Below are 27801 nucleotides of genomic sequence, written 5' to 3'. Positions count from 1 at the left end.
ATAATACTTACAACTTTAAAAACCTGACCCCTCAAGAATAGCTTATGAACAAATATATCTAAAAACATACACATTTAAAAAACAAGTGTGCCGGCCGTGCACAAACTAAAATATATACAATACAAAAGATAAACCTGGGAGCACAGACAGAGAGCAAATACCAAATGCAATCTACTATGTACTTTTCCTAACCAAAAGTAAAATATCCAAACATATATAATAATAAATAAACACACGTGTGACATGCACACCAATCATGCAGGTGATGTGCAGGTTAACAAGAACAAGTCACTTCACAAAAAAAGATGATAACCGCACACTCATATATATATATATATATATATATATATATATATATATATATATATATATATATATATATATATAGCACACATGTGTTTCAATCCCAAAATAATGTATTAAAAATAAAAAGAAAAGCAGACGTTTCAACACCGGAGTGTCTTCATCAGGGTAGAAGTTTGTACCAAACAGATATATTTGAAGGTTTCAAGCAATCACAGGTGAAGAAAAGTCATTGCATTCATGTGAAAATGCAATCGTTAGTATAAGATCAATCAAGGAAGATTAAGAAAGTCAATTGCCAATTTAGAGTTACATAGTTAAATTGTTCTAACAGTTTGACAAAATCAATTTTAAATTGAGAAATAACTAATTTATACAATTTTCAGAAGACGCACTTATCAATTACCATATAGTTGCTGTACAAAAGCATAGACAATTATGTAACTTTGCCGGAAGCTCTGACCCATGACGCACTGTGTTGCGGTCCTGCTTATAATGAGATGTAAATACTGAGCTCTCCTGTATAATGAGCAGCCATTGATGCTGTTCTACACCTGCATTGACAGATACAATAGCTGTTTAGTACATTGCACGCATCAAGATTACGACAGGGTATGACAAGCCCTTTTAACCTTTAATCCTCAATTTCCTCATTTCTGATATCAAAAATTGATTTTTTTTTAAATGAAAAACAGAATTTCTCAATAGAGAATCTAGAAAACCAAGCATAACGATTTGCATGCAGCTTGGTGGAAGTCCCCATAGAGAATCAAAGAAGCATCTTTGTGTAATAGAATATCTTTGGCCTAGTGCTTTCAAATTACCCTCAATTAAGTTATCTTTATATATTTTTTATTATTGCTTAATAAAACATATGGAAATAGTAAACAACAATATATTCCACAATGAAGTTTATACAAGGGAAGTACAGACCAGATTAGTCATCTAATTAGTATGCATTTTTGTATATATATAAAAAAAAAATCAGACCCGATATATATTAGTAACATGCATTTTTTAATCTTCTAGATGAATATTAATGTCACTACTGCACTTTTATGCCTCTTTTTTATCCAAATGGTTCAGATGCAAATATAATGGAAGTAGATACAAATATAAAATATATATATATATATATATATATATATATATAGTATATATATATATATATATAATAGATATATATATATATATATACATCATATATATATATGGCATAGCGTCTTTTAAAACCAGCCATAATTAAGTAGCCTAAAGCGATTGGCAACCATCTAAAACTAACTTCCAAAGACTGATGCTGTTTTCACAGCACATTCACAAAGAAATGACACAGTGTTGTATTAATACTTATATTTTCAAAAGCATTCAAATACATGTTTGCTTAATGAAACTCGTCTTCTAATTTACAGTAAGAATCTACAATGCGTCAATGCAGCAACTTGGAGAAGAACGAAGGCGGCTTTCTAAAAATTAGTTACAACATTATCTTTATATAGTCTTTAATTTTAAGATACCAGTAATTGGAAAGGATTAGTAGCTGCAGTACACTATAATGATAGGCATTTGCTAGCTCTCAGTTTTAAAACATAGCTCTGGTTCACTAGTATAACACACTGGAATGATCACAATATAATTTAGTAATTGTAGGACAGTATTGCCACATGTGAAAACTTTTTTGTTACAGACTTTCTAACAAATCTGGAATAAACTATTTTGCTTGTAAAAAAAATAACACAAAACTGTTTGACAGGTACCACAATAGTAGATGCAGTTTACACTGCCTCAGATTTCCTGATCGAATTTGGGGTAGAAGGAGGTTGTTTTTTATCAATATTTTTTTAAAAGAGTGAAGGAGTTGTCTTAATGTGTATTTTACCAGTACTGTTGGCATGCCCGCTAAACTATTTCAACAAACTAGATGGAGTACATGAACACCTGCAGAAGGCTATATAACATTTATAGGCATCGGTGTAGTATTTAAGCAAGAGCCCCTGTGTGTATTGAATAGCGTTCTCTCACACCCAAGCTGCTCTCTGCCCCGGGGTTGGGGCTGTGATCCCTTCTTGAGAGGTGCAGCCCTAGGGCTGAACTCTGCTACTACGTTCCCTGGAACAGTGACAGAGCCCGACCCGTTAAATCATAATTAAAACACAGGCTGATTATTATGTCAGGCCTCAAGCGAGAGAGTTTGAAAAAAAAAAAAAAACAAGAGGGAATGAAAAAAGGAGGGTGATTTTCCCTTTTATGGGATTTTTTTCACCACTTGCTCTCGGCGTGTAGAGTGATTTTTAGAGCCCATAAACAGTTTGCAGTGCTCGCTCGTGGCTAATTGACTCTGACAGTTAATGCAGTCAACAGCTGACTGGTGTCACAGGGAATTAGAAGCGCTGGATAGACTGCCAAGAGAAAATGAGTTTGTCACTCCATGGCTGCCTGTGAACAGGTAGTCTCATTCTCTCTCTTGCTCCTTCTTTCTCCTTTTCTCTTCTTAATCATTTTCCAGGTGTTTTCTGCCTTCTGTTAACTACTTGACTGTTGGGCTTGATGACTGGATAATGGCTCATTAATTGGAGTCTTGAAAACAGCAATGCCGCCATCTTCTCTTATTGAGTGTATTTTTTCCTGTCTCGCTGCACTTGCTGGAAATCCCTGCTCAGACAAGCAACAGTTGGGAACTGCAGCCTTTCTTAACTGATGCCTTCCTGGTTACTTCACTTATTTAGCCTAGAACAAAGCAGAATTAAGTGGTGCACAAAAAACAGGACCAGAAGATAAAAATGAAGTGAAGATAGATTAGCAGTCATTTATTTACACAGAGAGAGGTGGGGGTATGGAATTGGTTACAACTATAGTTATGTTGTTGATGCTGAATCATTGGGCACCTATAGGACACGGCTTGCCAAGTTCTGAGATCAATCAACTACTAAGAACGGGGCAAGTACTGATGGGCCGAATAGTCTCTTCTCATCTGTAATTTTGTTTATGTTTCTGTTACTTATATAATTTGCTTATGCATTACAAAGCTCTCCATATCCAACTCTATTAAACTCCATTCTACAAGTCATCCTTAAGCAATTGTGAACATATCATTAACAACTCACTATATCATATTATAGTACCTAACTAGAAGCATACTTGCTAGTTTGCAACAGCTTTATGTCATTTGTCAACGTTTTCCATTGTCCCAGACTGCAGGATGGTGTCGCTATGAATTATGTCTGGGCGATAAGCACTTGATTATTTATAGCGAGGTTACTTAATAGATTTTGTAGTGCCTTTTTATCTGTCAAAGAAATCTAGATTTTCTTGGAGATATCATATTTAATATGAATTATTGAAGATCTTACAGTCAAACGAAATACACAATTGGAAGCAAGTATTACCAGCTCCGCTTATGTCATCTGCAGTTATCTCTGGTAGCTGATGGAGTTTAGAAATCTAAAGTCACAATTTAATCAAAATAAACCTTCAGCCAGTGCTCCTTCTTTTCTGCAATTGTCTGTATCATTTCCACATCCTCTTCCTTCGAGTTCACAGTGTTTCTCAAACTAGGGAGCTCTGGGGCTTCGCATATATACGACTTGTATATATTGAATATAAGAAAAGTGGACTTTCACTGATCTGGCGGGAGACAGGACTTATGATACTCACAGACAATATATAATAGACAATGGCTGGGTATACATGCACGTGAAAATTGACTCTACAGTCCTGACTGTGTGACGTTGTCACGCAAATACATCGTGAAACAGCAAAAGGACGTTATTTTGGCAGCGCAACTTTAAGGGCAGGGTCAATTGCTTTCTAATAATAAAAATAGCTGTAAAGACCCATGTAAACCGGAGAAGAAATCGGTCTTGTGGCTCACGAGATTTCAGCAGTAAAGATCTAGTTCTTCTGACTTAATATCATGTAATCTCCAGCACAAAGGCTGTACAAAACACATACACACACACACACACACACACACACACACACACACACACAATGCACATTTATGGCCTACTTTAAAACTAGAACCACCGCGGTTATACTCATCCCTACAACAGCCGACAGCAGTCATTATCGCGGTACATTTTAAACATCATCAATATTCAAATGGAAGATAAACTATCAAATACAACTCAAAAGTTTTATTCAAGCACATCATATCAAACATCTGCACAGCTGAATCACCGTAGTTAAATGAACAATTAAACATAAAAGGGTTTATTTTCTAACATACCACATATAAAACAGTACTTCAAAAAATGAAAAACTATAATAAAATAAACATTTCAAAAGAAGGTAGTGTGTAAACAGGTTTATGTACATACAAAACTGTAAAAACAAAAGTAGTTTTTAATCTAAAACGAAAGTAATGAGATTTTTCTTGCGTGTGTGTGTCACTTGCAGCACAGAATCCAGGTTGAGGTGCTGCAGCAGCCGTTTCTGCTGAAGCCCTGTGACTAGCTTCAAGATGAAATCTCTCCTACTGATATTTTCCCCTGTGCATTTTTGTACAAAATGAAGGAATTGATGGCTGCTAGGTCCAGTAGAGATAACAACAGGTTGTGTGTGTGTGTGTGTATTATAATAAAACAAGTGTTCTGCAGTGGCTCACCTAGTAAAAGCAGTATTGGTTAGGGTTAGGGTGCAAAATTAGAAGGGCTAGTTTCTAACTAAGACCCTCTAATTACAATTGAAGGTGGCTTAATGTCACCATTTTAGAAGAGTTAGAACTGAACAGCGAACGATGTACAATTTCGGTTTAATAAATAAATTGGTAACACTTTTTAAAATCCACCACCATTTAGATCAATTGATCCCTGTGTCTTTAAGTTCCTAATTTAAGTTATATAATTCCCATTGCTTTAGGACTGCCCGACTATTTCATTGTCAGTCGCTACAATCCTCCTGGATCTCAGCTCTGCCTTCTCGGGATTGTGGTGACAGGAACATGTTTCTGTTTGAAGTAAACATGAAAATAATTAGGTTATTTTTAGGCAAATCTGACAAGGAACACATACAAAGTAGGAGACCAGTAGTCTGGGTAGACCTGTCATGGTAGCAATGAAAATCAACATCACAATATTTCTCTCTATCTTCATCATGCTGCCAAAATGAGATAAATATCATTTTTTTTTACCTTTGTTCCAATGTTTTTAACCAGCTCCCTTATGACTTTAGACAAAATAGTCTTTTTGGAGGTTCAGCATACTAACAGTTTCCAAAGAGATCAGTTCTGGAGTACCCAGGTAAATTACATGAGTAAACAGTAGATTCTCCAATGCATTGTCTTACTTCAAGAATTTATAATAAATCCAATGGTGGTGCCCCATGGCTTGCCTGGTTAAAGCACTGTAGTTCATGAGTGCTGTGAATCTGATGGTTGTACCGTCCTATGTAAAAGAAGCAAGTTTGTTAGGACCTTATGTTGAACAGGATGGACCTGCACCCTTTCTGGAACCTAGATTTTGGAATACTAATGAATTGTGGAGGCTAGGACCCAGGCTGGGAATCATCTGTCTGGAAAACTAGCCCCATCCAATCTTTCACTTAGACCCCAACCTGCAACTTGGCACCAACTGGATTCAAGATAGTCTTGCTTGACTCACCATGCTCTCTAAACAACAGTCAGCCACTAAGTAATACTGGCTTTTCCCAGCATTACCCTAACCATAACCCTAACCCAGTACACATAACTTAAACAAAATTGGTTTAAGCCATTACTGCATGTATTGCAAGTCTCCAATAAGGTCTGCATACGTACAGACAACATTGGGTCACTCTCCAACTCTCCACTGGCTCTGGTCTAAATGCTGAGGAGCCACCCAGTAGATGGGGAAGTAATGATTTAATCATCCTCTAGGTGCAACATTTATTCCTTGTAATAAAGATAATCTGCAGAAGCAAATTCAAATAAAACCAGCTGTACTTTTACACAATTGGTGTGCAGCAGATCTACATTGGACTAACAAGAGAAGTGACTGTACAGCACGACTACCGACAAGCTGCAACCAGTGCATTTATAACACAATATAACAAACTGAACTTTATTAGACGTTACTGTAGTAATGGATTCTACAGCAACTAATTGTAACATGACAGTCAATAGTCAGACATGCAAAAGCATGTGTTAAATGAGTAAGTAACCAATAATTAAAGAAAAGACAGACAGTCTTCAGGCTCTAAGACAGGGGAAGAAACATTTTACTCAAGCATTTATGTATCACTGCTTGAACAGATTCCTATTCGACCATGTTCCTACAGCCTACCTGTAATAACTCGGCTTTCTGCACCTTTTATACACGATCTATAGTTTCCTCCATTCCAGCCACATTCTCACATAGCTGGAATGGAGGGAGCTGGAAACCAATTTAGTGCATGTGGAGGTATAGTGATTTTTGCCTAATTCCTACTAAACTAGAATACAGCATGCTAGCAATGTGACAAGAGGCACCTCACCCTGCCATACTACTGCAGGCTGTCACCCATGTACTGTCTAAAGGCCGTCATAGTTAATGAGTGCTTGTGAAGAAGGAGTTTTGTTGTAATAGCTGATTTAGCATATGCAAGATCGATGGATCTCATGACCACTTTGGGAAGAAGTGTGTTTGTAATGACGGTGAGAAATTTAAGAGTCTCCTTTTTAGAACAGGCTGCTACAGGCTGAACAGGCCCCCCCCCCCCCCCCCTCTACCTCGTTGGATCTGTTTAAGACCCAGGCAGCTTCCTCGAAACCCATGAGCTCAGCAGATTGTGAGCCGAGCGATTCTTTCCAGCACAGATAATCAGCACTTTCTGAAGGGAAGCTGTGGGCTGGGAAGCGGCTCTTTAATTGTAGTTTGTGGGTGCACCAGGTTTTCCAGGCATGTATTTTGACACTTGTCTGACTGTTTCCTCCAGGCCACTTCCTCTACAAACGCTGCTGCTCACTTAGTGGTGGTGGTGGGGTGGTGGGGGGGGGTGGCGAGATTGACAGAAAAGAAGCAGCCCTGCATTTCCATTTAGCTGAGTTGCTATATAACAAAATGGCTCAGGCCTAGGGCACTGAGGTTTTACTGTAGGTGTTCACAAAGAGTTGTTCATTTTAAAGACTTTGCAAGATTTCACAAATTCATTTTCTTTGCACCGCATTCTTTTTTTAAAATAATATAATATAATATATGGGCTGTGGTGAATTAAAGAAAAAACATTTCATCAAGACGTTCTGTCACATCATGGTTTGTGAAATGTCTCAGAACCCTAAGATGCCCAATTTGTTTGCTTGCAGTTTAGCAGTCTGTATGCTATATTTTATATTACATGGAATATGTTTAAGTATGGAGAATGACAACTGCTATGTTAAAAAAATAATTGCAAATTCAACATTAATGTAGGAAGATTTAACTAGAGATCGATTTGTTTGGTTTATAATGACAGCTTCTAGGGTATCCTTATCAGCTGGTTGTTGAAAACAGGACATGCTTAAGTTATTGCAGAAAAGTTTTTTTTAAGGCCGTACAACAGACCATAAATGCAATTCTAGGTACTATTAATATAATGTAATATAATATAATATTTCTATGTTGCCATGGAAACAAAACACTATTGAAAAATATAAATCCTGGTAATCTTTATGTACATACATAGGTATGGCAAAAAATATATTCCATAATATAAGAACATAAGAACATAAGAAAGTTTACAAATGAGAGGAGGCCATTCTGCACATCTTGCACGTTTGGTTGTTAGTAGCTTATTGATCCCAGAATCTCATCAAGCAGCTTATTGAAGGATCCCAGGGTGTCTTCTTACATCATGACACTCCCTGGTTGGCAGGTTCATTTAAAAACGAACCACCACCATTATCACTCTTAATATAGCAAGCACAGTACAACGGAGAAGAAAAATGACATGGACAATCAACCAAATAATGACAAGAACGTTTTTAAAAGAGCAAGAAAATGAAAACACAAGGAAAAAACTCTTCCCCTCAAAGCTGAATTTTCAAGAGCTTCAGCAGAAAACTTAAAAAGATTTGGAAAAATGTATTGTGTCAGTAAAAAAGAAAACTGGGGAAGACTGTGAACAATCTCTCCATTTTGAATGTAGTATTTCTTCTCCGGGGTACTGTGCTTGTGATAATGGATTGTTTTTAAATGGTATTCACTCTTCTATGCTTTAAGAAATGTAGAATGTATAAAATAATGTATGGGTCAGAATATATTATTGCCACACAATATTACATCGTCTCTCGTTGGTTTTATGCTGGTAATGCATTTCTACTCAAAACCATTTCAAACCCTTTTATTGTGTGATAATATATTCTGACCCATACGTTAGTCTATTTATATAATGTGAAGTGCAGGATAACATGGTTTGGCATTGCAAAGAAAAGTGAATAGCACAGAGATTCAACGTGTCATATAGTAATATATGTTTAGATGATAACGTGTCAGTACATGCAAGGACAAAGCCATCTAATTTCATGAGATTGTACTACTAAGGGAATATGAGATGACACTGAGAGTTCCATATCTGTATCATATACTAGGTATATAAGTTTGTCACCATTATACTTGTTTTAGAAATGTTCCTATTTGGCTTCAGCTGTAGGATGGTTCCCTTTATACCCCTGTAAAATAAAGACTGTAGCAAATGAAACTTGGTGCACAAAGGACAGGCAGGCAGCTTTGCAAACTCTGAACATTGCATTGCTTTAGCTGCTATGCTATTACAATATGTGGCTATTACCAGAATGACTAATATGAGTACTGCACTGAATGCAGTGAGCCAGAAGCCTTTCCAGAAATGGTGCTCATAACATCTGCAGACCTTGATAAATCTGGACAGTTATGATAATGACTAACTTTAAACACTCAATCAGTAATTCGGAGAAGAACCCTTATAAAAGTATAATACAACATAGTGAAAGCATGGTAAAGCATAGGTCAGCATTGTAAAGCCTAGGGAAGCATGAAAAAGCACATTTAAAAATATGGCAAACTATGGTAAATGCATAGTACCGCTATGGCCAAAGTTTTGCATCATCAAACTGTGCCTCAGACTAAGGAATTTAAGTCATTAAATATTGGCTGTTAAATTGAACTGGTGATTCAAATGTTTTTATGTCACATTTGCCAACACTCCATTTGCCCAACAGTGTCAGAAAAAGGTTTTATTTCATATCAGCTAAAGTATAGCTACCATAAAGTAAGGTTTAACAATCAGTAAACAATGACCACGGAAACAACCATATCAACAGTAAATCAACAGTTAGCTGGAGTAGAAAGCGAGTGAATGAAATGCGCTCAGGGATCCCATTCATCCCACTTGGCAGCCTGTGTTCAACAGACCTAATCTGCAAATTGCTGCACGCTTCAGGCTACCTGGCACTCACTGGCAGGAAGACAAGGCTGAGAGCAGCCAAGGGCAAATCCTCTTGTTGCAAAGCAAACACATTGAACTGCAGACTTATCCAGAGGTCATAACAGAGCACTCAGCACAGAGAGGTGTTGAGACGCTCCCAGTATCTCCTTCGGAAGCATTCTGTATGAATAGAATGAAGTTTATACCGTATTACAAATGCAACCTCTGGAAATAATTATTAATTAACAAAAAAAAAAAAAACATACTATATTAAATAGCTGCATTCAGGTCATTACTTTTATGAATATATTTATCTATTTTCTTATTTTATTCACCCACTGCTGCTGTATAAATAACAACACAACAAATAAATACATAACATAACAATACAATATAAGCAACAATGTGCCTCCCGTTGGGTAATAAACAAAATAAAATGTGAAACAAGTGTAAAAAACCAAAAAACTAATATAATAAATACAAAAGTAAAACAAAACAAAACATAACGTACAAAACCCCAACTAATTATAGTCACTCGTGACATTAACACAGCATTAAAAAATTTTATTAGTTTCTTTTCTCTATCAAAAATCGTAGAATTCAAAGATAATTAAAATATACTTTCACCTTCTACCTGAATGTTTAAATAAATACAAGTAAATCAGTAAGTTAATAAACAATTACATCAGGAAGAAAAGAAGAAAACACATTACTACTCACAACAACTACAAGGCTACTCAAAACAAACTTTATTTTTGATTTGGTGACTGTATTTGATAGGTTTTTACTATCTGAAAAATAAAGAATAAAACTTGCAGTAGATAGCTTTGAGAGTCTAGCCCGTACTGTACTTTAAACAAAATAGTGCTCAGGTTTGATGAGACATGACTGGAAAAATCCATACCTGGATTTATAAAGGGACTCCCCTGGCTGAAAGAACAGTGTCAATATTTAAATAGAGGAATTACTAGAATTCAATACACCTAGACTAAACGATTGATAAGACTGAAGTCATTTGCAAGGAGCTGGCTATTTTACACTGTGCTTGTAGTGGTCATTTTACACTTCTTTCATTGACATTTCAGTTAGGTCTGAGTTCAATTTAGTAAGAGATTGACATAAGAATATTTTGACATTTAGAAATACTAAAATAAACTTAATTAATTAAATAACAAATGTCTTTCTCAATGTCTTCAATGTTGAAATGTGTTTTGATTCACATTCAATTTGAGGTCAGAGGGCACGAGACACTAGGAGAGTGTTAAGGGAATGGAACAGGTTAGCTAGTCATATTGCTGATGCTGAATCACTGGGATCCTTTAAGACCCTACTTGAGATTTGAGATCTATCAGCTACTAGGAACCGGGTGAGCATATATGAGCTGAATGACCTCCCCTTGTTCATACATGTTCTTATTTCTCAATAGTCCTTCTAAGACGAATGTTTTTCAGGTAGTAGACATAAACCTTGAATGAACACTGCCAGTTACAGCAGGTCAAGGGTAAGTAAAAAAAAAAGTTAGACACAAGAAAGAGAGAAAAAAAGACAATAAGAGAAAAGATATAATTATAGGCTAGGTGTTGGTTGTTGTGCTGATGCCGATCTCTTTAAGAATAGAAGGAGTTAACCATTAACAATACTTCAGAACAGAAAACAGGTTCTTAACCTTCCTGGTGTTCATGCACAATCCAGAGAGTAGCACTGCTTCTTACACTAAACTCTGAGCTTATTGTAAAGATGACACAGTAATTGGTATCATTTACTGTCACTTTTTTTGCTACACCAGTGCATCCCAACTGACACTAATGTTTAAAACTTTTTTTTTTTTCAAACATTCAAAGATTCCAATCGTGCTTTCAGGTGCGTGAAAAACCCATTTGAAACCCAATTATTTTCATTGCAGGATCTTGAGGATGTAGTTAACCCTTTGTTAGTGGAAATGAGTGCAAATGCACCCCAGCTTGTTTAAAATGAGTCTTTGAAGATTGTGGGATATCCTTACACGTGATTAAACTTTAATCACATACCTTTATTTTGATAGCAAGCGAGTCCTTGTTTGACTCGGGAAACAGGAGTAAAAGTGCACAAGGTACATTTTTGGTTTGCATTTGGACTCCTTTCCACCTTCTGTGTGAACAAAATTGTTGCTGCTGCCTGAGGGTTACTATAGAACCTGTCACTTTTGTGCAGTTACATGGAAAGAGGGTGGAGAATGGGGAACCATCAACATCGCAGGAAAGAGTCTAGAACCACTGCATTGAGGAGATAGGCTTGTGTATGACCAATCACAGAGCTTCTTAACTTCAGCTCACCTGTAGGGAATAGAAACTAACCACAGTGCAGCTCACAACGTTAATTGCTGTACATGTATGTTTTGCACTCTACATTTAAATCATAGAGAGTGAAAACCAAAAAGTGAAGTTCAATAAAACTGTTTGTAAGAACATGATCATATTTACGAATAAGTGGAGGCCATTCCAGCCATTACTGCTTGTCTGATTTATAGAGGCTGATTGATCCCCCAAAATTCAATCCAAATACAAAATAAAAAAATGTAAATTAGTGTCTCTCTCCCTTAGCTGTACGGAAGAGTCATGCTATAATACACCCCCCCTCCCCAGTAGGAGTGGTTTTTCAGTAGATGCGGAAGTGGTAGACGTACTGATGATATTTAAAGCATTAGTCAATTGGTCTGGGTCGAGACGCCTCAGTCAGGGGACTGCTTTGCTAGTAGTCATGGCTAATCAATAGTTTTATTTCCTCATTGATTGCCCCGCGGCAAAATCAAATCAAAAATAATTTTAATGACATTTCTGAGTCCCCCAGTGTCCTTGGACCAACGCAGTTGATAATCAAATTCCCTTCTGCAGAATGAATTAGCTTTAATTGTTACAACTATGTGATGTATCACCAGAACTTCACCTTTATAATGAAAACATGTCAGATGACAGTGCCCGTGTTCAACTCTAGGGATGAAGCACATGTGTTTATGTATGAATAGAAAAATGCAATTCACTCTCTTTTACATGGGTTGCATTATTATTATTATTATTATTATTATTATTATTATTATTATTATTATTATTATTATTATTATTATTATTATTAATACATTAAAACCTCCAGTGGGTGTTAATCAATTATTCAAAAGATAATTCAACCCCCTTACCTTTAAATACATTTTTTTCTTCTTCCTAGCTTCAGCAGTGGAGACCTTAAGCAGGGGAGTGGCCACCTTGGCCTCTGTTTAAGGTAAGAGAAGGAGAAAGCTACACAGTTTCTTTGTTTGGTTAAAAGTTAACGCTAAGGGAACACAAAGCCACTTTTTCAGGAACAGTTGTTTGTAACCTGGTTCCAGGAGACCGGGAGACTTAATTTGAGGCAACTTTGCCGTATCAAACCTCAAGTCTTCCCCAGTGTGCCATGCAGTGGCCTGACACCTTGTCTCCTGAAACGAAGTTCCAAGCCACGAAGTGGCTTTGTGTTCACTCAGCTTAACATCTGAAAACTTGAACTGCAAAAAAGCAGGTTCCCCTTATAAAAGTTTACCATAGTAAAACGCATAGTAAAGTGTAATAAGCCAAAGTGAAACGTATTAAAGCATTTGTAAGCAAAACCCAGAGAGGTATAGTAAAGCTCATTTTTAAAAATCTAGTAAAGTATGGTAAATGCATAGTATAATCATGGGTATGCTGCCAAATTACTGTGCAAACATACCCTGGTAAAGAAACACAGCAAGCACCCACAATGAATAGTAAAAGGCTCTAGTCGCAGCAGCAGCAGCAGCAGCAGCATAGACATTGGTGGGGTTAACAGAATCTCACAGATCACTTGCTCCCTCTCTGGGGCACAATTGCAACTCAAAAGAAAACAGATGTTAAAAGGAATGGGAACAAGAGCGAGCCATGATTTTAACAGGAATATCCCTGCTTTCGTAAAAGCCGATAATCCAGCAGGGACACTGTTTTACCATTAAAATATTCTGTTTTATTTTAAAAAGCTGTGACCCTGGGCCCTGCTGCTCTCCGCACACTCAGACCTGATGAATTTTTAACACTGGTAATAGCTGCTTTAAGTGGGAACATGTTGCCTTGGGAACTCACTGACTGACCCGCTGCCTATTTTTTTAATATAAAGTCTGATGTTTTAGTCTGTGAACCAGATTGCTAACAGCCAGTCGGGGGATTGAGAACAACTGGGAAAAGAGAAGATTCCATCTCTCTCTTTCTCTCTCTCTTTCTCTCTCTCTCTGATTCCATTTCTCTTGTGCTGCTTATTTAATTTAGCATGGGAATGATTTTTAAAGATGTGTGTTTCATTCGTTTCTAGTGAATTGAAGATCTCCGTGGATTCAGACTGAGAAAGCACGAAGGAATCCAAAGTGTTAGACTGCACTGCTACAGAGGGGGGGATGGGGGGGGGGGGGGAGCAGATTATTAGCGACAAGGGTAAGACACATGACTACAGATAAAATATCAGTGGTGTCTGGCGAGCTATTGGATAGTTTTATATTAGTTCACATTACTAAAAGATGTTGTCTTACTGCCACTGACATTTTAAAAATGAGCATTCTAGAAATGATGGGAAGGATAGACATAATTTCATATTTCCTAATTAACATGCTTTTAACAGGTTTCTTTTTGTTTTGATTAACACTTACCCGATGAAAACATGTTCAAGAGAATTACTTTGAAAATATGAGTGTCTGCACACCCAGAAGAAGAAGAAGAAGAAGAAGAAGAAGAAGAAGAAGAAGAAGAAGAAGAAGAAGAAGAAGAAGAAGAGGGTGAAAAAAACCCTTTCATCGCATGAGGACTGAAAGCTCTACACTGTTCAAGTACACTCACATCCCTCTTCTTTATCTCTGGCTAAGCAATGCGAGTGTGTGATGCTAATGAATTCCCAGCATGCTCATATGAATGACTGTGGTTCTTCAAACCATTTCACTGTGTTTTTTCTGTTGGGAGACCCAATCTGTAAGCTGTACTCCACCTGATTGGAGAAGACAAAGCGCTTCTGCCTTAATGAAGTAGCAGCAGTGTGGAGGGAAGAATAATGCCCCACTCCCTCAGAGAAACAGGTACTGTAGATGTACAGCTGCTGTCAAAGTGCTCCATCACACTGGCCACAAGACTGTCTCTTCTCACTGCAGCACCTCTTGTAATGAATTTCCACCTAGAAATAATATTTCCACCTTAATAATACTGACATACGCATTAGACGTGTGCTTGCCTCTCTACTACACAGCTTGCTCTCTTGGCTGAATGGTAAGATGCTTGTCTTTGAACTTTGAGGATATCGGTTTACATCTGGCCCTTGCCTGCCCATTCAATTCAACAGACTGATGTGCCAAGCCATTACATATAGACTCTGTCCTCCAACAACACCTTATAGAACTAGATAACCTTTTGGAAAATCTTCTATTTAAAAAAAATGTAAAAGTTTCTGAATCCCACATCCTCTAGCTAATGAGTTAGTTTTGTAAACTGTCAATCAAGCCAGATTGACAATCAGCTCAACTAAGGGGGTCTAGTTAAAAAACTTGTTCATAGGTTATGAGGGAGCTACTGAAAGGCTCACACCTGTGTACGTGCATGCGTGTGCATGAGAGAGGAACTGCCCAGATGCACAGAGGTAATAGAATATTTATTATCTGCTTTTGAGTTTAGTGATAAGGTGAGGTAAGAGGTGAGAAGAAATTTGAATTAACAGCAGTGTAAATTAGTGCTGTGTCTGGCTAGTAGGAAGTGAAGAAATTTTGTCGTTTTTTGTTTTGATTTCAACCTTTCTTTATTTCTGTAATATGTATACTACACGTTTGGGTGTTTCAAATCATATCTATTTTTAATATTTCAATGGGCAATGTGACGTCACAATAGCTGCCTCACCAAACTTTTAATTCAGAGCTCTTCGCATCAATGGCAATCTCTATTCCATTAAACAAAAATACATTCCTTAATGAAATATGTCATAATAAGTAAATGTTTTGTTACAGAAAACTCAAAGGTTCTTCGTGGGTAACCGAAATAATGTGTTTATGTCTCCCCTGATTATTTTTGCCTTACCCACTTGGAACCGCTTGAATTCTCTCTCTCTACACAAAAGGATGCCATTCAAACCTCACTCTTGGTACTTTCACCAAGAGCCAAGCACCAGCTCAGAAGGATCAAAGTTAAAGCCCCCGGCCTGAGCAAACACTCTGATCCCACCTTCATGCTCCACGCAGGATTTGAATGCTTCAGTTGCCAATCAGAATGGAGCAAAGATCCTTTAACCTTTGGATTTCCAGCTTTCCTTCATGTCTCCTTCAACAGCAAAAGTACAAGCACTGCCACGAGACATTACCTGGGACAGGTGTGGTGAACAGCAGGGAAGTCTCATTTAGCGTCCGATGTGTGTGTGTTGGGAAAGGAAGGTTGGTTTCAAATTGAAAAGCCTATAAAAACAAATAAAAATAGAACGCTGCAAGCATGGATGAAAAGCAAATACATCTACATTAACATAACATTATTCCGATGGGGCCCTGGTCACACAACTCATTTAGCAATGATTTCCTTTACCAGGTGGACCAATTGGACAACATTATGTGAGGCATAGATGTACACCCCCACACACGCACAAAAGATAAACTATACAAATACTGTAACTAAGACGGTCCAGAGCATGTTGCAGTGAACCGAAACTTAAAATGTACTATATATTAAAAATATTATTTTACTGTACTAGCATCTCTAGGATTAGTCACTCCACTATGGGTGTGCCACCCCTTTTCTATGTGCAGCTTCAAAAGTATCACTTGAGAGTGAGAAATGGAGCATGGTGGAGAGTATGGTGCATGTGTGAGCACTCACTCTGCAGTGGAAATACCATTTAGCTAACACAACAGTATTAAGAACCTGTATCTATTTTGTACCAGTTCTATGTATTATCAGTATGTTTACTCAGCCAATGCTTAGACTGAAGCAAGCAGGAAAGTACAAGTATGGTTTTTCTTGGGTTCCTGTCAGTGAATAAATGCAGCTTGATTGCCGAACCCTGAGAGCTCGTCCTTTTATTTATCCTACTCAACCACATACAGTTCCAGCAGCCCTTAAACCAAGAGGAAGGGTCTCCAAAGCATGCTGCTATAACAGTACAGATGGGTTGTAATGAAACCTTATTTTAAGTTGTACTGCGCCTTTCAGGTGTTATAGTGGAAGAAGAGCAGAATGTGAAACTATATTGGGAAGGCAGTAAAGAAACAAGGAATAGGTTACTTGTAGAGGGTAGGAGACCTTGTAAGCCTTGCTGCTTGGTGGTGAAGGTGAATTGGCCCATACAGAGAAGACATAATTAGAGACACAGGTTCCCTTGTCTTGTAAGAACCTAGCAAACAAACATACTCATGCACTTTTACACAGCTTAAACTATTGAGTAAATTAATCAATTAAACAATCAGGGCCACATTCTTTACTCAAATTTGTCATTAGCACTTTTTTCTTCAGAAAGGAGAAACATATCTAATAAAGTTGCCAAACCAGACATAAACAACTAGATCTGTTAATTCAGGGGCCTGAATGAAATATTTAGTGTTTTCTTATTAGTTTTATTTAATTAGTGAATTTTCCAAGTACAAATATTGCGCTGTTGACGTTTTGTAGTAAAAAGCTTTGAGAATCTAGCTCTTGAGTTTCACACACAGCTCAGCAGGCAGTCCCTGCAATACATATACCTGGGCTTACATGTTTCTTTTTAAGTTTTAGTGTTACTGGCCAATCACTCCAGGTCTCTGAGTTGACCTTGCTGTAGTGGCGGCACAGTGGAGTTATTAAGCAGCATGCAGATCACAATGATGCTGAGTGAAGCCCGTGATGTGACAGTCCTACACATGTTCCTATTCTTCAGAGGGCTCAGTAGTAATTATTAAACTTGTTCACTCAGGGTAGTCCCTGTCACAGGGACCTCATTATGCAGCAGGTCTGTCTCCAGGCAGTTCTCCACGCTGGCACGAGACAAAACACGAGTGCGCTCATTAGGCTCCATAATCCCGCCCGGCGAGAGGCTGTTTGCTTTAGCAGGAAAACAGACATCGTCGATCCTGTCACAACAAATGAAAGACGCCTCATCTGCTCTTTTCTCTTTTTTCTTCCCCTCCTCTACAGCTTTACTTCTTTCTTGCTGTTTCTCTTATTCTGCATGCCTGCATTTCTTTTTTCTTTCTTATCCCAGTTCTGCATTTTTTTATTAATCCATTTTCTTTCTTTCTCACTATACATGTACTTCATTCAAAACCCAGTCATAAGATATACATATAAAAAAAGTCAAGTAGACTCTCATTTAGGAGGCTACTCTCTTGTGAAAGTTTCTCATAGTAAAAGTAAAAGTGTAATAAAGCATAGCAAAAGCATGGTAAAGCATTGAGAGGTCTGGTAAAACTTATTTAAAAATATAGCAAACTATGGATTTAAAAAATGCATAGTATAACCATGGGAAATCTGCAAAATGTATTGTGCAAATTTACCATGGTAAACTTTTCTAAGGGTTATCCTTGCACTGATGAAGGCACAAGTTTTACCCCCCCCCCCCCCCTCTCTCTCTCTCATCTCTCTCTCTCTTCTCTTCCTGATGTCTTTTGCATGGTTCATATTGCCTGGGCAGGAACTCAGCTGAAATATTGCCACTGTCCAGTTGCTCTTCTCACTCTTACCAGCTTTGCTTATGATTAAAATTGTGGATTTGTGGATATTCAGCCAGGTAATGCACATATAAACCATTCTGGAATTGTAAACTCTTTTTGCAGCTAGCGCATGCGTAATATCAGATATGGAGAATTTCTTTTCAAATTCAGGGGAAAAGTTGATGAGCAAGTAAAACTGGGTAAAATTGTACCTTAAGCCGGCAGATTTTATTACTCAACTAAATTTCTGGTTAAGAGTAAGACAGCATGCAACGATAAACTTGGTATAATGCTCTTGCCTTTCTAAATCATAATATTGAATATACAGCAGGTTTAGGATATTGTACATGGTGGCACAGGAACGGATGAAGTTTACAAACGAGAGGAGGCCATTCGGCCCATCTTGCTCATTTGGTTGTTAGTAGCTTATTGATCCCAGAATCTCATTGTCACGAGTGACCCTAAAACCCATCTTCCCTTGTACAAGGTGAGAGCACCTTTTTTGAGTGAAAGGTGTATGCGGCAGAGATGGATAGATCTTTCAATTTTCCTGTTTATTCTAGTATAACAGTAGAAAAATATTATTAGTAAATGTGTAAGGTCAGGTTTGTGGTTCTACTATAGTAAGAGAAAAAATGCAAGTATTTAAATAGAAGACTGTGATATTTTAAAATATGAAATGTGATATAATAGCTTTAGTAAATGTATGAGATGTTAGTCTGTGTCAAAGTAAAGCAGTCCTAAGTTTTAATATTCATGATTGCATTTGCTGCCAAGCAGGTGCCTAATTAAAGATTAATCTCTTGCCTTCTGTGTATATCAATGGAGTAAAATAAAATTATAATTTATAAAAGAGACTGCTATATTGAAATATCTGTATTAGAAATACATGTTACAAAATCATTTAACATTAAACTGTTGTACAAATAAAATGATTATTGTTGAAAGAACATATTACAGTTAAAAATAAGAGAGTTCAGTACTAACTGGCAATGTCAAAATATTGTAATAACTGCATTATGTTTTAAAGAATATACAACCAGTAAAAACACTATTGTAGAAAATTATGAACAGGTTACAAGGATTTGAACTAAGAAAACTGAACAAGTGTTAATGTTATAAAAAAAAGGCTTGTCTGTGTGCCTTCATTATTAGGTGCATATAACTTTTTGAAAACAGGCCAGAATTAAAAATAGGGTTTCCCCTATCTTTAAATTAATAAAGACTATTGCGTGTGGAAGCCTGTGTTAACCTTGGTAGAAGCAGGCATCTGGTTTAAATAACCTGAAGGTCATAGTTTTCAGAAACTAAACACAGAGGCTAGGTATTGCAAGTTAACAAAAAGAAAAAGTAACCCTTTATAGACAGAACAATGTTTAACCACTTCAACTCCAGATGTAAAAATGAAACCCCTTCCCAGGTACCAGATTTTGAAAATAATAATGTTTTCAAACCTGTAATTGCTATAAAATGTTAACATATGATGAATAAAACACAAATAAATGACCTAAACTGTGTTTTCCATTAACACTTTATGCTCTTGCTTACTACATACCCTTGTTCAATATAGAGATAAAAACACATTTTTTTTTTTAGAAAGTATTTTTTGTTTGAACAGTGAAAACAAAAAACTTTGCTAATAATGCTAATAACAATAATAATCAGTAAACAGTAATTATCAAATAATTGCTCTGTGCCGTTTAATGAAATGTTCAATTCACAGAACCTAGGGTTGCCACAGGTAGATTAGAATCACTACAATTGGATACAAATGGTACTGTAAGTGGGTTTTAATTTGACGTACGTGCACACGTCATGGTGTTGTAGTGGTTAAAACTAAAAGAGTTATGTTATATTTATTTGAGTTTTATTGTAACAAGTAAAAACTGTGAAGGATCCATTTTGCTTGAGAGTGGATTCACAGTCAAGTTTCTCATTTAGAAAAGAAAGAAGCTTGATCTGAAAGTAGTCTTTAAGCTAAACACAAGTATTTTACGATAATTCAAACAGAATATAAGTGTAAATGTTTTATTATAACAGAGAAACTGTTAAGTTTGAATATAAGACAATAAATTCTGCTACTATCTACACGTCGCTAAATGTAGTACACATGACAGTGTGCTGTGCAGTATTCCTTTTGGTCTGCAAATTGACCGAGTTGGAAGTTGCCTCAAGTCAGTGAAGATATGACAGTACCCTCATTGTTGTGCATGTCACAACTCTCCTTTGCAAGTAAACTTTTACAATATGGATTGGATTCTCAAAGCTAGCAATGCAACAGAGTGTACAATGTCAAGGCAAGGTGGGAGTCAAAGGCAGTTGTGGGTCTGTGGTATTTCTTGCTCCTGGAAACCCATGCTAACGATATCACTCAGTCAAAGTTTAACACAAAAAGTGGATGAGACCATTGTGTCAGGACTTGGACAGCAAGGTGAGATTTATAAACTGGAAAAAAGACTATTCTAAATTATTCAAGGGGACCGTCGTTATCTAATTTTTGGTTATTCTCTCACTCTTGCTCGTTCTTGCCCTCAAGCTTTTCTGTAGAAAGATTTATGAGAGGAGAGGCAATTCCTTGTGAGAGTGATGGAGAGTCGAGAGGTCTGGGTATACACTGTGAGTTTACAGAGTTAGGTGTTGCCCTGGGGCTGCGTGGAGCCCCAGTGCTAGAGGAAGAGATGCTATCCCTGGATTGATGAAAATCAAACGCGCAGGAGATACAGAAGTGCCAGGGAGACAAATGCTCTCCTTCTTCTCATCTACTCATCTCTGTGGTCTTTTAATCCTCCAGCACCCAGGGAATGGGAGAAAAGGAAAACATACAGTACAGTATATCTTTTACATAGAGATATTTATTCACTTAGACGGTTTAATTGGTTTCTGGGGTACTAGTGGTGGTGTGTGTTGTATCCTGTATGTGCAATTACTACTTTCAAATTAATAATTTAGGTTAAAAAAAAAACAGTAGTGTATACATCTGCTAATGTATGAAGGTATAGTAGTTGGCTGCTGTGTTAGTTTCTCCTGATAAAGATGGCCTGCCAGGTGCTGACCTTGGTGCACTCTTGAATTGATGGAGCTAGTTCAAAAATCTCTGACCTTGACCTTGTGTGCAAGCTTTCCAAACTGTGTTATCCAAGCCCCATTGCGAATAAGCAGCCTCATGCATAAAGCGGGTGGCCTGGGATACATTAATACATCTTTACTGTTTGCAATGCAGCTTCCCTCTGTAGGGGGGCAGACAGTATTGATTAGCCTTGGTTCCCCGTGTCTTATTGATTGGGATTGGAAATTGGGGGATTATTGGTGGATTTACCTACCAGAAATTTGAAGTTAACATCTGTGCTGGGAACTGTCTTCTGGATTTAATTTGAAATATTGTATTAAATATTAACTGGGTTCTATTGAAAGAATATTACATGGAGGTGATAAAACAAAAAATTAAACTCTTTGTTGAAAGAGTATGATAATATTGATGAAGGTCGATCTTTATTAAATCCTGTTCAATCTAGATTGGCTTACTTGAGTGCAGTAAAAATCAAACGCCTTTTAGTACATTTAGCTCTCAGATTGTGCTAACGAAAATATCTAAAATATATGACAACGTGCTTGCTGTGATGTTTTTAATATCATACATGCAGCAGAACAAAGTAACTCACTGCAATATAAACTTGTTACTGAAAAATAAGCTGCCTATGTTACATGCGGTCAGAACAGGACTTCATCAACACTGAATATGGGAGCTGCAGCATGCTATTTCCCGTATTACAACTGTGCCTAACTAAAGGTGCCGTCGCCAATTTCATACACAACACTAGCAAAATATTTAAAATATAAATGCGCTGGGTTCATTGCAGTCATCAGTTACATAGATTAACCATTCAGCAGAATGAGGCAACAAACAAGTGAGTACAGACACAACAAACCTGGTTAATGGGGTAGATCTCAGTTTTACAACAGCACTTTAAGATTGCACATAGTTACTGATACACCTGGTGGTCCCTGCTGGAAACACTGCTACTTGAGATTAAAAGGTTGAAAACCAGTGCAATACACATTTCGATTAGCATTTGGCTAAAATCAAAGACACTCTCAATTTTCTACAAATATTTGTATCCTGTGCATGCACTCCTTCGCATTCTTTTATTTGTGTTCAAATAATGTAGCTCTACCATTTCTATCTGGTATTATGAGGACCCCTTGCATTGCTTTTTTGTTAACTAGACACATTGTATTTTCTGAGATTACTCTCTGAGGTTTTATCAACATCTATTCACTTAATGCAGACCAATTGATATTCTGCATCAGACAGAACCTACCTAAAATATGACAGATGCAGTTTAAAATCGAATTGCTGCTCGCAGCTGTGATCTGTAGGTGTTGACCTTAGACTCTGACACTTGACCCGGGCAGTACACACTCATAAACACATATATCATAGCTTTAACAACCGTGCTCCATGGGGGAAAAACCTGATGATCTGTTAATGAAGAAAGACCCTTATCAGCAGTGTTTACCGAAGGATGTTAGAATCATTCTGTGAGGGAATTATGGATCCATCAGCATAGGCGGCGTGTGAGTCTTTTGTTTGGGGAGGCTATTCCACACTTTTTGCATTATTCTTTTTTTTATTACTCTGTTACAAGTGAATCTGAATACTAAGTTTCATTCATTTTGTTGAGTTTGAAAAATAGTCAGACTTACGGACACAAATAAAAACTATTATCCTGCTTCTTTTTGAGAACTTGTACTGTATAATAATTTATAAGGCGGCCAAATAAATGAAGTCTAACATAGCACTAGCTTGTACTTTAAAACATATTATGCCGTCAAGCAAATAAAATAAAAAAAAAACAGTCACTGTTTATTTATTTATTTATTTATTTATTTATTTTAAAACAAACTTTTAAATCCGTTAGCCTGTTCTGCAGTCCTACAGTATCTATACCATTTCCATCACTTCACATCAATTTAAATCAGTTATTAAGCTTCTAAACACACACTTAGTATCATACTTATAATAAAGGGACATTCAACGTATTTCATAAGGTATATTTGCAAAAAAGAAAAAAAAAAAAAAAAAAACTGCACTCTTACCATAAACTTTTGACTATCTATATGGGGCTCAGAGCGATGGGCCAAGCATTGTCTCCACGAATGACATTGAAATGCAACTAAATCCTGTATTTTGGACCTTGACGATACTGCAACAGGACCATCATAGCCTTGTTTACATGTGTATCTGTGTATCATTTTCATCAGAATATTAAAATATGTTTTCATATTTAGTGTACAGTAAGCTGGCAGATGTTGTTTTCTGCTTTCCTTGCAGGCACTTTTTCAGAAGTTAAAAAGACCCTGTTTTCACTGAAAATGGAGTGAATGACTGGAAAAATCTAAAGAAAAACTTCAGAAGCATTCATCATTTAGCACCACAAACAATGTTCTCAAATGTGACATTTGTTCATACAGTCGAAGGAAGTAGGTTCTGACTAGCCTCACAGATATAATATTCTCACAAAACGGTGGTGTGTGAAAACAGACAGTATGCAACGAAAATATTTTGCCACAAGTTCTGGAAAATCAGATTCGGATCAATCTGTTTGTATAGATAACAGCAATTCGAATAAATGTAGAAATTGTAAAGAGGATGTTCCAGGCATGGAAATGAACGAAAAGTATTCCGTTTTTGTCGGCTGCCTCCTACAGCAGTATGGGGGGCTCAGATCGGTGGGAAGAATTAACATTAAAACAAGCCAAGCATTGTCTCCTCCGAAACCATTTAAAATAACCATAAAAAAAGATTAAATCCTTTTAAATTTACTACATTTCAAATTCAAAATCATAAGTTTTCATTCCTGTTACAATTTCACATAGTATTTGTTTATTTTGGTGTATTTCTGATGTTTATCAGTGTTAGCTGCAACTCATGAAAATAATCTTAAACAACTTTTTGATAGAATATATATATATATATAAATCCTCTGAGGCGTGTCTGCACAATATTATCAGAAACCTCTTTACAGCACTTTTAGCGAACTAGTAAGATGATGATCATTTATATGGGCTGCTAAACAACAGTATGCAAGCTGTGGGTGTCTATACCATGTACCATGATTACAAAGTGCTTGTGTAACAGATGCTTTGCCAATACAGATTCGGTTCCTTGGCAGTGACATGAGGTCAGGTCTAAAACCACAAATGTAGACAAGCCTGGCTTTTTTGCACTGTTGTTAAGATACTTGTTTGTGCATGGTCTCCGGTTTGCACCCAGGCTCTGTCCTGTAGACTGTCAGAATTCAATCCCTGAGGTCAAAGGGGCATAGAGTGTAACAGTGATGCACTGTTGTTATGGATGCTGACGCTTGGCAGTCAGATGAGTTTATCCACAAATGCAGACAAGCTTGTTTCTTTTGTATTGCTGTTAAGATGCTAGCTTGCAGTCCATGCCCAGCCTCCATCCTGTTACACATGTCCGATAAAAATGAAGAAAACTGATCTTCAAAGCATGAAAATTTCACCCAAAACATTTTTCGGCTCTGATATCTTGGTTAATCAAATGTTTTAAAACCTTGCAAAGAAGTACCAGTGACATTCTTTAGTGTCCTTCAATAAGGTTCAAACCCAACCTTGGGAGTCCTGTTTGCAAATTAGGTGTGCTTTATTAAGGACTGTTTATTACATTGCATGTTTATCAGCTGGGTTTCATCAGTGTCCCTCTATAGTCAACAAAACCTCAACCCAGCACTTGAGGTGACTTTGACAGAGCACCACCACTGCAATCCTCCATCACAGCCAGGCTGGGAGACAGATCCCACTCCATCTGAGCTTATTAGCAGATAGATCCACATTAGGCAAGCAGCTGCACACTTCACAATCAGTCGTGTTACTCAACTGCTTCTCCTGAGTTTTAAACAACTCAGTTTCAAACCCAGGCCTCTCAATATTGTAACAGCCTTTTGAAAGATGCCTGCGACTGGGACGAGAACTGATATTCTCATTAGAGAGTCATGCTTCCTTAAGATAGAGGATAGATACAGCTTATACTGTGGTATTTCAAGCAGTGATATGTGCATACTGTAAGGGTACCAAAGAAAAGCACAGTCAGATCTCAACCCTGAGTAGCACATCCATGGCACACATGCCGTATGTGTACAGATTGTGTGCGTGTGTTTGTACCGTAGTGAGAAACAAAAACTTAAAGCATGCATTTACCTACCAACAAACCATCATCCATAACCACTAGACTACACTGCCTCCTACCGTTTCTCAGAAATGACATCAGTACCAGCTGATACAGACTGACTGGCAACTTGTAAAAGTACCCTGATATTTGAGAAGTCATGAGTAAAACATTTCAAGGAACTGAGGAAACACTAAAAGAAATTTGGTCAAATGTTTTGCCTAGAAGTTGTTCTCGAATGTCTTCAATGTTTGTGAAAAGTTCTTAATGATGTGATGATTTTGCTAATATTCACGTGTGGTCACGTATGTAAGGAGGGAAGTTGTTTAGGTAACAGATACACAGGGCTGATGCACATGCTGCTATTTGATGTCATGATCATGCTGATTAAAGTGCAATGAGACTGGCGTGGGTCTGGAATGCTCACAGTCATATTTGTGCTGTGCAAATCTAGTGGCCACTTATTCGCTAGTTTCACCAACCTTAAAGAACTGCTCTGTGTCTTAATAACAGTGATCGGCTAAGTGGTGCAGGGACCAATATTCTGTCTGCTGAGTAGGTAGACACATTTATATACCACTTAACTAAGATAGTACCCTGAGAGAGTCCATCATAACCATTCTTTCAGATTATCTCTATTCCAATGGGGCTGGTTAGGGAAGATGGAGAGTTGGCAATAATCTCAAGCCAAGGAGGATCACATCTGTCATGTTCCCATGGGCCATGGAGATGGGAAATTGTGGCAGGGCTCAGGCCCTGTACATGTAAATAATGTTTTTTGGTGTTTGCTTTGTAAATAAAGTTTAAGTATTTAGAATTTAAGTTTAGCAGTGTTGGGATTCAAATCTCATTCCTGTCAATACATGTGTGGAATGTGGCAATGTGTTGATTGATTAATTGATTGTCAATTAAACCTGGCATGCTTTACTAGGGTCTGGAAAAGCCAGTTCTTTGTACTCTGTTCTTTATTATTTGTCTACCTGTCTGAGCCAAATACGCAACCACTTTGTGTTCAGCCAGGGTTGTGAACGCAACCGAGGACCACTGTGTGTTTAACCGGGATCCTTGGTATTTACCACGGTGATTAGTTTAGGGTATTTTAATCCTTCCCTTTTAGTGGGAGCAGCACCAAGCCATTTGTTGGTAAACTTTTATTTTATAGCTGTTTTGTCCACTGTGTTTTGGCTTGACTTTTTGTATTTATTACACTGAATTTGTATATGTCGTTCCGTGCAAGGATTACCATTGCTGGTACCCTAGTGGCGGCCACCTGAAACTGCAACTGGAGCTGCATAAAAACCTAAATATTGTAAATAGATCCTGCACGCCTGTGTGACGTGGCAAATACAACCTCCAGTCTCTCGTCTGTCTGTCAGCGGATACCCACACCCATATTACCCTCTGTTTCATCAGTACTGGTGACACACTGAGGGTTAGGAACTGTGTGCATGTTGAGGTTATTTTGGAAAACTAGACTAGGCTGCACCTGGAGATGGGACTTCTAGAGAGTGGAAGGATGGAAAGATTGTCATCTGGCAGCTCTAGGGCATTCTGTGGCGAGTGTATAAGGGACAAAGATAAATACATTTCCTATTTTGCTTGTGCTTACCTGACCATATTGTTCTGGGTCTCTTTACCTCACAGCGTTACAATATGCTAGCTATTTTGCGTCCTGTTGGCCAAAGTCCCTTCTGAGATTCCTAGGTTTCAAATCAATCCACTTCAGCAGCTTTCCAGCTCTCTTTCTCCCAGCCAGAAGAGGAGCTGTGTAAAACTCAGAAAGGCAACACAGGGATGCTGTTTGATGGGTTTCTCCCACATTCACTGAGCCCTCTCCTAATCCTGTCAGTGGAGCTTACAGCACAGTTGTGCATTAACGTAGATAGGGCTTTTTATATCAAACTTCTTTGCATAAAGGAAAATCAAATCTGCTTGGAGTGCCTCTAACTAAGCTGCCAATTTACACAGGCTAGCAAGGTTGTTAACACAGGAATTTAAAATCCTGTGTATTGTAATTGTAATGTGATTGAGTATTTTCTGTAACTGTTGCACTCCCTTGTCCTGCACACAATGGTGGGCCTTTTGAAGTTTCCGAGTTTGCAGCAGTGTGCCAGCTGGTTAGACTGATAGTCTGTGATGAGCCACAACTTCATTCAATGATAGTGTGCTGCAGATTCAGTTTCACCCTACATCCACCCACAAATGTATTGGCTGATTGTAGAGCAGGGTCTAGTGTATGTTTATAAGTGTTCAGAGGCTACTTCTAATTATGCTGACACTGTATTTGTCACGCACTCTTTCGGTCTGTCATAGAAAGAAGAGTGCC

Source organism: Polyodon spathula, chromosome 4, assembly GCF_017654505.1.
Source record: "Polyodon spathula isolate WHYD16114869_AA chromosome 4, ASM1765450v1, whole genome shotgun sequence".
Lineage (NCBI taxonomy): Eukaryota > Metazoa > Chordata > Actinopteri > Acipenseriformes > Polyodontidae > Polyodon > Polyodon spathula.
The sequence above is the reverse complement of the archived record's forward strand: the minus strand, read 5'-3'. Positions refer to the sequence as shown.